Here is a 15,275-nt window from a genome sequence, read left to right on the forward strand (position 1 = left end):
CTCAGCATTCATGAAACATTGCTTTTCATTTCAGAGAGATATTCCTTGCATCCACTCACAACAATCCTGACTGCCGTCCTCCCTTCCGCATTCATCACACTCTCTAATCTCAGTTCAATCAAAGAAAATATTAACCGTAGATAATCTAAACAAAATGAAAGTGTGGTAATAAAAGTGCCATGTCCATTTCAGACAATGCACCAATTCGGCCGACAGAGAGATGATTGTTAGATGTGAAGCTCAGAGTCTCAGCTCTCTAAATGGCTACAGTACCACGACGCAGCTGAAAAACTTGGAGCAGCCCTCTGCCGATCCAGCTTTCAGATCAAACTCCACCAGAGCCGAGAAATACCCGAGAGCCCCCTGCAGCGATGGCAAAAGCACATGCTGTACGCAGAAAAAAAGAGGGAAAAAAATAACAAATGGAAGCGTTTCAAACGAGGATGGGGGGCAGCACATTATGCTAGAATACTGCAGACTACGGAGAATTCATTAGTCTCACATGTCCCTCCTAGGCATTTTCATAGTAGCGAAGTCAGAGGGGCTGTAAAGCAGGCCTTTTGGAGGCCACCAGACATGGCTGAAGGAGCATGAGCCAACATATCGGAGACCTCTTGCATGGTCTTATATTAAAAGTAAATGCAGTTATTACTGCTTTATTGGACTTTCTAGGTTTTCATATCCACATCAATTTATATGCATTAAGTTAGCATTAAATCCAAGTGTATACGGCCCCTTGATAGATTGCCAGACTATTGCAATAGGGGATTTTTATTTGCATTGTCAAAATGGGGTCGGTAAAATTACTGTAATTGAGTCACAGCCCACTGGGCACAGACGTCAGTTCAACGTCTAGTTTTGATTTACAGTTAGTTGAGTTGTCAACTAACGTGAATTCAATATGAAATCAACAAACAAATTCACCATGTCATTTAGGTGAAAATTCTGGTGAAAAAAAGATGAAAATTCCCTTACATTAATGACTTTTTTCAAATCCAATCAGTTTTCCACATTGATTCAACGTCATTACATATAATTTCCTGGTTGAAATGACGTGGAAACAACGTTGATTCAACCAGTTTTTGCCCAGTGGGAGAATAGCTCAGGTGTTGATTTATTTAACATGGGAATTCCTCTCAATTTCAATTACTCAGCATTACCAGGGAGATCTGTTTTGGTTGGAAATGAACCTGACAACAGATAATGAAAATGCCACAGACGCCTATAATGAGAACATGACCTTTCAAAGGTTTCCGTTTTATTTTCATATGACTGAGTGTAAATGTTGTGCTGCATGAGTAGGGACAGTTGTTTTGGTTGGTTTTGTGGGGGTTTTCTTTGACTGGTATTTCCAGCATTATCCACTAGGTTTGATGCAGGTAGAAAATCCTAGGAAATGTTCTTTAACAAGCTGTTTCCAATCAATTAATCAATGTCTGGTTGTGTGTGAGTGTTTGGTGGGGGGATCGCCTAAGCCAGGGGACGTGTAGCTCTATGAATCTTAATTGCACAAAGCCTATTATTTGGCAGGGAATACTATTTGTAGATCAGTGATTCTACAACTCACTTTGCTCAAGGTTATCCTCTCCAGTGGACTCAGAAGTTGGTCAATTAGGGGCAGTTTAAGGGGGATACCTAATCAGTTGCAAAACTGAATGCATTCAACCGAAATATGTCTTTCGCATTTAACCCAACCCCTCTGAATCAGAGAGGTGCTGGGGGCTGCATTAATCAACATCATCAGCGCCCGGGAGCAGTTGTTGGGGGTTAACTGCCTTGCTCAAGGGCAGAAAAGCAGATTTTTCTACCTTGTTGGATCAGGGGTTTGAACCAGCAACCTTTCGATTCCTGGCCCAACACTTTTAATCGCTAGGCTACCTGCCGCCCCAGAGTCAATGAGTATGTTTACATGGACACTAATAATTCAATATAATACAATACAATACAATAACTGATTATGGCAGTAGGACGAGTATGACATTAGTCATGTAAAAACCTTAGTCTGCTTATCTTAAATCGGCACACGCTGATTAAAATACCTGGTTTTCTGAGCTATCTTTCAAATTATTACAATAGGACATGTAAATAGCTTAGTCAAGTTAATTAATTCTAACTATTTTGAGGAAGTATATGACCCTCCAGACTCAAGAGACAGATTCCAACATCTGTAAAATGTAATACTTCCCCCAAAAAACAAATCCTCCTCCAAATATGGTATTTTACAGTTAATACCGTCAATGGCACTCACACACACACAAAGTTGAAAAAAATACAAAGTAATGAGGAAATCTTGATGCAAGAGTGTGTGTGTGTTGCTACGGCATCTCAAGAGGGACAAACATTAATATTGCCACTTTTTTGTTTCAAGCGAAGGTCTTTTAAGGGAGTATACGAGGCACAGACATCCGTTTCCCCTAGCCGAGTTCTTCTAAGAGCAAACTGAACCTAGTATGCGGGCACCTTTAGGCGATCCCCCAACCAAACACTCACACACAACCAGACATTGATTGACAGATTGGAGACAATTCAAGAACATTTCCTAGGATTTTCTACCTGCAGCAAACCTAGTGGATAATAATGGAAATACCGGTCGAAGACAAAAAAACTACAAAAACAAAGCTACTGGCCCTAAGCATGCGGTAACGCAGAAGTTTAGACATATTATGTAAAACAAAAGAACTAAAGTGATTATATTTCAAAGCCATCATTGAATGTGTTTAGGGTGAGACATTATACACCAGTCATGTTATGAAACCTGCAAGCCAGCCTACTGCTAAACAGACTGTACTCTCACTACGTCTAGGGTCCTAGGCCTGCCTAACAGGTCCATATCCTGATCTCAATGTGTGCAGAAGACGTGCAAGTAAGAGTAAGCAGACATGTGTTGTCTGGTGTACACAGAGGCAGGCAGCTTGACCCTCCAGGCCAGAAAGCTCCAGCGCTGTTTGGTCGCTGAGTTGGTTTTAGTTGAGGTGATAGCAATATGTATATATATATATATATGTATATATATACACACTACCAGTCAAAAGTTTGGACGCACCTACGGTTATTCTTTATTTTTACTATTTTCTACATTGTAGAATAATGGTGAAGATATCAAAACTATGAAATAACACATCAATAACAATCATGTAGTAACCAAGAAAGTGTTAAACAAATCAAATATATTTTACATTTTAGATTCTTCAAATAGCCACCCTTTGCCTTGATGACAGCTTTGCACACTCTTGGCATTCTCTCAACCAGGTTCATGAGGTTGTCACCTGGAATGCATTTCAATTAACAGGTGTGCCTTCTAAAAAATGTATTTGTGGAATTTCTTTCCTTCTTAATGCGTTTGAGCCAATCAGTTGTGTTGTGACAAGGTAGGGGGGGTATACAGAAGATAGCCCTATTTGGTAAAAGACCAAGTCCATATTATGGCAAGAACAGCTCAAATAAGCAAAGAGAAACGACAGTCCATCATTACTTTAAGACATGAAGGTCAGTCAATACAGAACATTTCAAGAACTTTGAAAGTTTCTTCAAGTGCAGTCGCAAAAACCATCAAGCGCTATGATGAAACTGGCTCTTATGAGGACCGCCACAGGAATGGAAGACCCAGAGTTACCTCTGCTGCAGAGGATAAGTTCATTAGAGTTACCAGCCTCAGAAATTGCAGCCCAAATAAATGCTTCACAGAGTTCAAGTAACAGACACAACTCAACATCAACTGTTCAGAGGAGACTGTGTGAATCAGGCCTTCATGGTCGAATTGCTGCAAAGAAACCACTACTAAAGGACACCAATAAAAAGAAGGGACTTGCTTGGGCCAAGAAACACAAGCAATGTAAAGCATGGAGGAGGCGGTGTTATGGTGTGGGGGTGCATTGCTGGTGACACTGTCTGTGATTTATTTAGAATTCAAGGCACACTTAACCAGCATGGCTACCACAGCATTCTGCAGCGGTACGCCATCCCATCTGGTTTGGGCTTAGTGGGACTATCATTTGTTTTTCAACAGGACAATGACCCAATACACCTCCAGGCTGTGTAAGGGCTATTTGACCAAGAAGGAGAGTGATGGAGTGCTGTATCAGATGACCTGGCCTCCACAATCCCCCGACCTCAACCCAATTGAGATGGTTTGGGATGAGTCGGACAGCAGAGGGAAGGAAAAGCAGCCAACAAGTGCTCAGCATATGTGGGAACTCCTTCGAGACTGTTAGAAAACCATTCCAGGTGAAGCTGGATGAGAGAATGCCAAGATTGTGCAACGCTGTCATCAAGGCAAAGGGTGGCTATTTGAAGAATCTCAAATATAAAATAACGCTTTCATGCTTTTTTGGTTATGACATGATTCCATATGTGTTATTTCATAGTTTTGATGTCTTCACCTTTTATTCTACAATGTAGAACATATATATATATATACAAAAGTATGTGGCACCCCTATTTCAGCAACACCCATTGCTGACAGGCGTATAAAATCGAGCACACAGCCATGCAATCTCCATAGACAAATATTAGCAGTAGAATGGCCTTACTGAAGAACTCAGTGACTTTCAACGTGGCACTGTCATAGCATGCCACATTTCCAACAAGTCAGTTCATCAAATTTCTACCCTGCTAGAGCTTCCCCGGTCAACTGTAAGTGCTGTTATTGTCAAGTGGAAACGTCTAGGCCACACAAACTCACAGAACTGGACCGCCGTGTGCTGAAGCGCGTAGCTCGTAAAAATCGCCTGTCCTCAGTTGCAACACTCACTACCAAGTTCCAAACTGCCTCTGGAAGCAACGTCAGCACATGAACTGTTCGTCGGGAGCTTCATGAAATGGGTTTCCATGGCCGAGCAGCCGCACACAAGCCTAAGATCACCATGAGCAATGCCAAGCGTCGGCTGGAGTGGTGTAAAGCTCGCCGCCATTGGACTCTGGAGCAGTGGAAACATGTTCTCTGGAGTGATGAATCACGCTTCACCATCTGTCAGTCCGACGGACAAATCTGGGTTTGGCGGATGCCAGGAGAACGCTACCTGTCCGAATGCATAGCGCCAATCGTAAAGTTTGGTGGAGGAGGAATAATTGTCTGTTCCAGTGAAGGGAAATCTTAACATTACAGCATACAATGACATTCTAGACGATTCTGTGCTTCCAACTTTGTGGCAACAGTTTGGGGAAGGCCCTTTCCTGTTTCAGCATGACAATGCCCCCGTGCACAAAGCGCGTTCCATACAGAAATAGTTTGTCGAGATCGGTGTGGTAGAACTTGACTGGCCTGCACAGAGCCCTGACCTCAACCCCATTAAACACCTTTGGGATGAATTGGAACGCAGACTGCGAGCCAGGCCTAATCGCCCATCATCAGTGCCTGACCTCACTAATGCTCTTGTGGCTGAATGGAAGCAAGTCCCCGCAGCAATGTTCCACCATCTTGCCTTCCCAGAAGAGTGGGGGCTGTTATAGCAGCAAAGGGGGGACCAACTCCATATTAATGCCCATAATTTTAGAATGAGATGTTCGACGAGCAGGTGTTCTTATACTTTGGTCATGTAGTGTATATATATATATATATATATACTGCTCAAAAAAATAAAGGGAACACTTAAACAACACAATGTAACTCCAAGTCAATCACACTTCTGTGAAATCAAACTGTCCACTTAGGAAGCAACACTGATTGACAATACATTTCACATGCTGTTGTGCAAATGGAATAGACAACAGGTGGAAATTATAGGCAATTAGCAAGACACCCCCAATAAAGGACTGGTTTTGCAGGTGGTGACCACAGGCCACTTCTCAGTTCCTATGCTTCCTGGCTGATGTTTTGATCACTTTTGAATGCTGACGGTGCTTTCACTCTAGTGGTAGCATGAGACGGAGTCTACAACCCACACAAGTGGCTCAGGTAGTGCAGCTCATCCAGGATGGCACATCAATGTGAGCTGTGGCAAGAAGGTTTGCTGTGTCTGTCAGCGTAGTGTCCAGAGCATGGAGGCGCTACCAGGAGACAGGCCAGTACATCAGGAGACGTGGAGGAGGCCGTAGGAGGGCAACAACCCAGCAGCAGGACTGCTACCTCCGCCTTTGTGCAAGGAGGAGCAGGAGGAGCACTGCCAGAGCCCTGCAAAATGACCTCCAGCAGGCCACAAATGTGCATGTGTCTGCTCAAACGGTCAGAAACAGACTCCATGAGGGTGGTATGAGGGCCCGACGTCCACAGGTGGGGGTTGTGCTTACAGCCCAACACTGTGCAGGACGTTTGGCATTTGCCAGAGAACACCAAGATTGGCAAATTCGCCACTGGCGCCCTGTGCTCTTCACAGATGAAAGCAGGTTCACACTGAGCACATGTGACAGACGTGACAGAGTCTGGAGACGCCGTGGAGAACGTTCTGCTGCCTGCAACATCCTCCAGCATGACCGGTTTGGCAGTGGGTCAGTCATGGTGTGGGGTGGCATTTCTTTGGGGGGCCGCACAGCCCTCCATGTGCCAGAGGTAGCCTGACTGCCATTAGGTACCGAGATGAGATCCTCAGACCCCTTGTGAGACCATATGCTGGTGCAGTTGGCCCTGGGTTCCTCCTAATGCAAGACAATGCTAGACCTCATGTGGCTGGAGTGTGTCAGCAGTTCCTGCAAGAGGAAGGCATTGATGCTATGGACTAGCCCGCCCGTTCCCCAGACCTGAATCCAATTGAGCACATCTGGGACATCATGTCTCGCTCCATCCACCAACGCCACGTTGCACCACAGACTGTCCAGGAGTTGGCGGATGCTTTAGTCCAGGTCTGGGAGGAGATCCCTCAGGAGACCATCCGCCACCTCATCAGGAGCATGCCCAGGCGTTGTAGGGAGGTCATACAGGCACGTGGAGGCCATACACACTACTGAGCCTCATTCTGACTTGTTTTAAGGACATTACATCAAAGTTGGATCAGCCTGTAGTGTGGTTTTCCACTTTAATTTTGAGGGTGACTCCAAATCCAGACCTCCATGGGTTGATAAATTTGATTTCCATTGATAATTGTTGTGTGATTTTGTTGTCAGCACATTCAACTATGTAAAGAAAAAAGTATTTAATAAGATTATTTCATTCATTCAGATCTAGGCTGTGTTATTTTAGTGTTCCCTTTATTTTTTTGAGCAGTGTATATATATATATCTGTTCTCCATGTGCTGGGACAAACCAAATTATCGACCACATGGATTCCAGAAGTCCTGAACCAAAGATAGAGTGGCAGTTGACAGTAGATTGACGGTTAGTCGCAAGGGTTAAGAAGCTGTGGGCTTGGACACAAACAACTTCTAACCTTCAACTAGATTTAATCAAAGCCAGTGAATGCAATTCCCCTTGAGTCAGAACGGTCCCTTGGGGGAATGATGTCATAGCTAAAATGGCACCTACAGCTCCACTATAAGCAACAGGAGGACATTAAAAGAATGAATTCCAGGGAATTGCCATGCAACCTCCCACATCTCCTTCAGGTGCTGTCCTAAGGTGGTTGCCCTGTGTACAGTGATATCAACTCACTTTTTTATCCCATACATCATTCTAGTCATTGGTGAAGGCTTTCTCACCGCATTGCAGCCATGATCATCCTACCGTAGAGCAGTGGTTCCCAAAAAGTGGGAAAGTTGTAATAGTAGAATGTACAAGGTGCAATTTCAAAATTGGGTAGTGCATCATCAGTTTTCTTCTTGTCATGTTAGTCATTGCATACCTTAGAGAGCTATTTATAACTTGTCAGAAATGTCCAGATCAACTAGCCCATGTCAGCCAACGTTTTTTAGCTAGGTTTTTTAGCCCATAGATTTTGTTGCAACGTTTGAGTCACTCAAATATCACATAGATACATATTAAACATGGCAAAATGTATAGAATTGCAAGGAAATTAGCTGTAAAACTGCAACATTTTCTCTGCACCCCATGACAAAATGTGTAGTTGCAGGAAATAAGCTTTAAAACCTGCAAAATGTTCTCTCCAGCAACAAGAGGGGTGTGAACAGTTTGTGTCATGAACATGTTCCCCAATGCTGGAAAGGGGGCCTGTGTGAAAACGTTTGGGAACGCCTGCTGTAGAGCACACATTACCTGGACTTGGAGAACTTATTGTCCTTTTTTCTAATCCTTGCCACTTTGCAGCTCTATTGCTCCCTCTCTCACATGACCGCCCTATTTGAGGGTCAGTCACACTGGAAGACTCTGCCACTGCTGTGCACAAGTGAGTAACACCACTTCTGAAAGCATAGCTTCTAATGTTATTTAGCCTTGGCTAATGTGGGAGGCACTTAGTGTGTCCTTCAGCAGTCTCATGTAGCTGAACTCTTTATGATCGTGTTTCTCACTCCTCTAATAAATAAATAAAGTTTCTCTCCTCCACAGGGAAGGCAATTAACAGGAAAGGGATTGAGGAGCAGCACACATACTAGCAGTAACCTAAAATCATAATTTGCACATCAAACAGCCCTTGTCTTCATCCTGCTACATTTGCATATAGTAACGTGAAGTTACTGTATGTCAATGTCAAGTAGAAGTCTTCCTTCTTACCATGCAGCAGTACCTTCTGTCTTTGTGTCTTCTGCTGGGATGCTGGGGCTTACGCACCAGTAGCAGATCATGTTCATAGAGAGAGAAAGGGATAGTGGTGGAGAGGGAGACTCATTCCATGGCTTTGAAGGAGGGGTTGATGGGTAACCTTCAGCAAGACAGGAGTTACATCAGTCACTGTGGATTCCCTAAGCCAACTAAACCAACTTAGTAAGTATACTGACTGACCAGACTCCTGTTTGCTGCAGTCTAAACTGGTGCTATTAAACTTAACATATTCAAGGGGGACTGGGGGGGATCTTGGATGGTTGGAGCTTGGGCCGGTGGCCAAGAGGTCGCTGGTTCGAGTCCCCGATTTGACTGGGTGGGGGATCTGTCCTTGTGCCCTTGGGGAGGGCGCTTGACCTTGGTTGCTCCTGTGGGTTGCTCTGGATGGGAGTGTCTGCTAGATGACTGAATGTAATGTAAATGTTGAGTGGCTTCACTGCAGGTAGATTGTACAATACGTAATCAAATCAAATAAAGTAATTACTTTTAAACCTTTTACAAACCACGCCATGTATCATTTGCAAGCTCCCCATGTCGTGTTTGATGACTCGACCATGACGCATTTAACATTTTCTAACACCATCCATACCAGTGGGTTTATCACCTCAAATCTCAGAGGAACATGTGTTATTGGCAATTCCCATCTAACTACTGTATTGCTAACAACAATCCAAACAGCACAACATGCAGACGCATTATTTATGATCTCTCTCTCCTCAGAAGGATGCATTAAATATTTGTTAACTTATAAAAGCATCAAGCAACACCGCACCTCACGACTATTAATTTTTCACACTTGCCTCACATTGTAAAACTCCATTTGGCACATTCTCTACTCTCTTCTCCCTCATATTTTATGGCAAATCAGGGGTGATTTGAATATTGGAAGAGAAGGAATAAATCGGGATCCATTACGACTGAAATCCAGGGGAGCTTTAAGACACACACATACACTCCACATGCATAGCACACTACTCAAACAAATAGGGAAACATTAAATATTCACAAATCAACATAAAACAACATAGCACATCTCCTAATGATATGCATGTGCTGAGCCTCAATTACTTTTACCCACTTTTCTAGTTAGATTGAAGACTATGCATACAGCTCAGCTTCTTCGCAACAGGACATTGTGATTAAAGTTTCCATTTGATAAATTCCTTTGCGACTTTGTATTGGGTTTTATTCCACTCTGATTAGTTTGCTCTATAATAAACGGCAATTCAAATGATGGAAGATATGTGGTGATTGCTGATGCTAAAGATAAATATTCAGGAATTGAAATAATTGCATGTTTGTTTAATTTTTTTCCATAGCAAAACTTATCTTTACAAATCAAATTAAATGCTTTGTTTTCTTTGCCCCCGAAGGAAATGCAGTGCATTGTCAAACAACGTATCTTTGAGGCAAAAAAATAAGTTAGCTTTTCCCAAAGTGTATTGTATAAAGAGAGGACACAAACCACTAGATTAATTAGTCTATTGCTTTTGAATATGAAGAAAACAGTTGTTTAGAGAAATTATACAATTAATCACTTTAATTACTTAACACTCAATGCAAATACTCTAAATTAATGTTAATTCTATTTAAAGAGACTGTGTAATTACGTTATAAATAGAGTGCGCGTCTTGTTAGTGATTAATTGTCCTCTGTAGCTCAATTGGTAGAGCATGGCGCTTGTAATGCCAGGGTAGTGGGTTCGATCCCCGGGACCACCCATACGTAAAAATGTATGCAAACATGACTGTAAGTTGCTTTGGATAAAAGCGTCTGCTAAATGGCATTTTATTTAATTCGTTTAGAATGAATGTATCAACAACATTCTTACGAAATATCTATACACTACAAGCTAGATAGAATACAATGTTAATCATTTTTTGAAAATCCAAGTGTGCACATTTTAACATAGGAAAGGTAATTGATCTCTGTCTGGCAATATGGCTTGCAAAAGCAGTTCCATAGTCAATCTAAATCAAAAGGTACAGCAGTTTGCGCAAGAGCAAACAAGCAAATTCAACCATCTTCTACAAAACCAGGGGAACGTTCAGCAGGATGCAACATTTTGGAACGTTCAGATAGGAATTTGCTATGTAGAACAAACATGGCTCTCTGACATTGCAATAATGTCGATTACATGTTTCTTTCTCAGCATTATCAAACTCTGTGTTACTAAACAACAGGCCAGGCGTAGGAAATGTTAAGTAATCAACATGATAACCACCTAAGAAATCTCTCTCTCTCTCTCTCTGGCAGCATATAGTTTCACCCTGGGATTCAATCAAAGCCATTGCTTATCTGAATTCTCATCACACGCTTAGTTGGCTCCCAAAGCATCAAATCAATGACAATTACTGCTCTATGAATTCATTCAACACTTGAAAACAGTTAGACTGGGTACATAGGTGTTGCAGTTAGCTTTAGCAATGTTGCCAGTAACTCTAAATGTTTAGAGGAACATGAAATTATTTTCACCTCTCATGGGACACCAATACTTATACCGTAGGGCTATCCCACTCCTTATATGCTTTTAGCATCAATGAGTGAAAATCATACATTATCATGGGGAGCATCCATTGGGGTCAGATATTACCAAATAAACCACATTATAAACAAAAAAAGTCAACTTCAACTAAGTTTAATCATACAGTACATTCTTGAAATTGACATTGTGGTTTGAACACTGACAAAGCCATTGCAAGGTGTAAAAAGATTAGGTAAAAAAGCAAACGTATACAACCTTCAAAAACGTCTTTGTTGTTTTGTGTGGACGGACCAGTGCATTGTAAAATAATTTTACTCTCCAGCTCGCAGCACAATCAACATATTTAATGCTGTTCTGATTAAGAAATCTGGATAAGCCCATTAATAACAGTCAAAGGAACACTTAAGGAGTAATCTAGATAAACTTTTATTGAATATGATAGGGTATCAATTTCCATTTCACTGTTAATTGAAAATATAGTCCAGAGGCAATAACAATCAATACACCATTCTCACCTTCCCCATGACTTTCATGTAGCTATGCTCGTTTCTCATGTCTCCGATATGAGGAAGGAAATTGAGAGGCTAGATTTGTAAAGAAGAAATTAGCTTCAGAAATTTAGTCAATCTACACAGTAGGGCATATTTATTTATGTTGAGATTTGGAGCTTGCTTTTCATATACTACAAAGTATACTACAATTTTATTTGTACTTGCATGAACTGCATGTTATCTCTTGAATTATACTTTTCAACCGTAAAGAGTAAAAGTATAGAAACTGTTCAGTGAACAAATCCAATTTGTTTTTGTTTAGATACTGGGCCTTTATAAGTTACAACAAATGGCATCTTCTTTGATATTTACATTTACATTTACGTCATTTAGCAGACGCTCTTATCCAGAGCGACTTACAAATAGGTGCATTCACCTTATAGCCAGTGGGATAACCACTTTACAATTTTTTATTTTATTTTTTTTTTTTTTTTGGGGGGGGGGTTGGGGTAAGGGGGGGGTAGAAGGATTACTTTATCCTATCCCAGGTATTCCTTAAAGAGGTGGGGTTTCAAATGTCTCCGGAAGGTGGTGAGTGACTCCGCTGTCCTGGCGTCGTGAGGGAGCTTGTTCCACCATTGGGGTGCCAGAGCAGCGAACAGTTTTGACTGGGCTGAGCGGGAACTATGCTTCCGCAGAGGTAGGGGAGCCAGCAGGCCAGAGGTGGATGAACGCAATGCCCTCGTTTGGGTGTAGGGACTGATCAGAGCCTGAAGGTACGGAGGTGCCGTTCCCCTCACAGCTCCGTAGGCAAGCACCATGGTCTTGTAGCAGATGCGAGCTTCAACTGGAAGCCAGTGGAGTGTGCGGAGGAGCGGGGTGAAGTGAGAGAACTTGGGAAGGTTGAACACCAGACGGGCTGCGGCATTCTGGATGAGTTGTAGGGGTTTAATGGCACAGGCAGGGAGCCCAGCCAACAGCGAGTTGCAGAAATCCAGACGGGAGATGACAAGTGCCTGGATTAGGACCTGTGCCGCTTCCTGTGTAAGGCAGGGTCGTACTCTCCGAATGTTGTAGAGCATGAACCTACAGGATCGGGTCACCGCCTTGATGTTAGCGGAGAACGACAGGGTGTTGTCCAGGGTCACGCCAAGGCTCTTCGCACTCTGGGAGGAGGACACAACGGAGTTGTCAACCGTGATGGCGAGATCATCGAACAGGCAGTCCTTCCCCGGGAGGAAGAGCAGCTCCGTCTTGCCAAGGTTCAGCTTGAGGTGGTGATCCGTCATCCATACTGATATGTCTGCCAGACATGCAGAGATGCGATTCGCCACCTGGTTATCAGAAGGGGGAAAGGAGAAGATTAGTTGTGTGTCGTCAGCGTAGCAATGATTGGAGAGGCCATGTGAGGATATGACAGAGCCAAGTGACTTGGTGTATAGCGAGAATAGGAGAGGGCCTAGAACTGAGCCCTGGGGGACACCAGTGGTGAGAGCACGTGGTGCGGAGACAGCTTCTCGCCACGCCACTTGGTAGGAGCGACCGGTCAGGTAGGACGCAATCCAAGAGTGAGCCGCGCCGGAGATGCCCAGCTCGGAGAGGGTGGAGAGGAGGATCTGATGGTTCACAGTATCAAAGGCAGCAGACAGGTCTAGAAGGACAAGAGCAGAGGAGAGAGAGTTAGCTTTAGCAGTGCGGAGAGCCTCCGTGACACAGAGAAGAGCAGTCTCAGTTGAATGACCAGTCTTGAAACCTGACTGATTTGGATCAAGAAGGTCATTCTGAGAGAGATAGCAAGAGAGTTGGCTAAAGACGGCACGCTCAATAGTTTTGGAGAGAAAAGAAAGAAGGGATACTGGTCTGTAGTTGTTGACATCAGAGGGATCGAGTGTTGGTTTTTTGAGAAGGGGTGCAACTCTCGCTCTCTTGAAGACAGAAGGGACATAGCCAGCGGTCAAGGATGAGTTGATCAGCGAGGTGAGGTAAGGGAGAAGGTCACCGGAGATGGTCTGGAGAAGAGAGGAGGGGATAGGGTCAAGCGGGCAGGTTGTTGGGCGGCCTGCCGTCACAAGTCGCAAGATTTTATCTGGAGAGAGAGGGGAGAAAGAAGTCAAAGCATAGGGTAGGGCAGTGTGAGCAGGACCAGCAGTGTCATTTGACTTAACAAACGAGGATCGGATGTCGTCAACCTTCTTTTCAAAATGGTTGACGAAGTCATCCACAGAGAGGGAGGATGGGGGGGGGGGGGGGGGGGGGATTCAGCAGGGAGGAGAATGTGGCAAAGAGCTTCCTAGGGTTAGAGGCAGATGCTTGGAATTTAGAGTGGTAGAAACAGGCCTTAGCAGCAGAAACAGATGAAGAAAATGTAGAGAGGAGGGAGTGAAAAGATGCCAGGTCCGCAGGGAGTCTAGTTTTCTTCCATTTCCGCTCAGCTGCCCGGAGCTCTGTTCTGTGAGCTCGCAATGAGTCATCAAGCCACGGAGCTGGAGGGGTGGACCGAGCCGGCCGGGAGGATAGGGGACATAGGGAGTCAAAGGATGCAGAAAGGGAGGAGAGGAGGGTTGAGGAGGCAGAATCAGGAGATTGGAGGGAGAAGGATTGAGCAGAGGGAAGAGATGATAGGATGGAAGAGGAGAGAGTAGTGGGAGAGAGAGAGCGAAGGTTGCGACGGCGCATTACCATCTGTGTAGGGGCAGAGTGAGTAGTGTTGGAGGAGAGGGAGAGAGAAAAGGATACAAAGTAGTGGTCGGAGACTTGGAGGGGAGTTGCAGTGAGATTAGTAGAACAACAGCATCTAGTAAAGATGAGGTCAAGCGTATTGCCTGCCTTGTGAGTAGGGGGGGACAGTGAGAGGGTGAGGTCAAAAGAGGAGAGGAGTGGAAAGTAGGAGGCAGAGAGAAATGAGTCAAATGTAGACGTAGGGAGGTTGAAATCCCCCAGAACTGTGAGGGGTGAGCCATCCTCAGGAAAGGAACTTATCAAGGCGTCAAGCTCATTGATGAACTCTCCAAGGGAACCTGGAGGGCGATAGATGACAAGGATATTAAGCTTAAATGGGCTAGTGACTGTGACAGCATGGAATTCAAATGAGGAGATAGACAGATGGGTCAGGGGGAAAATTGAGAATGTCCACTTGGGAGAGATGAGGATTCCTGTGCCACCACCCCGCTGACCAGATGCTCTCGGGGTATGCGAGAACACATGGTCAGACGAGGAGAGAGCAGCAGGAGTAGCAGTGTTTTCAGTGGTAATCCATGTTTCCGTCAGCGCCAAGAAGTCGAGGGACTGGAGGGTAGCATAGGCTGAGATGAACTCTGCCTTGTTGGCAGCAGAACGGCAGTTCCAGAGGCTGCCTGAGACCTGGAACTCCACGTGGGAGGTGCGTGCAGGGACCACCAGGTTAGAGAGGCAGCAGCCATGCGGTGTGAGGCGTTTGTGTAGCCTGTGCGGAGAGGAGAGAACAGGGATAGGCAGAGGCATAGTTGACAGGCTGCAGCAGATGGCTACAATAATGCAGAGGAGATCGGAATGAAATGAACTAAACATCTGGGAAAGGAGAGAGCGGGGCCTCCCTCACCACAACCCCCAAATATAACTCTCCCAACTTCCACCTCAGAAACTATAATTGTTGTAAACTACAGCGGTTCAATGTTTTCTACGAATAGACTAACTAGTTTATTCAGCTAGCTAACTAGGTGCAGCATTATTCCGTGAA

This window comes from Coregonus lavaretus (assembly GCF_964263955.1).
Source record: "Coregonus lavaretus genome assembly, chromosome: 4".
Lineage (NCBI taxonomy): Eukaryota > Metazoa > Chordata > Actinopteri > Salmoniformes > Salmonidae > Coregonus > Coregonus lavaretus.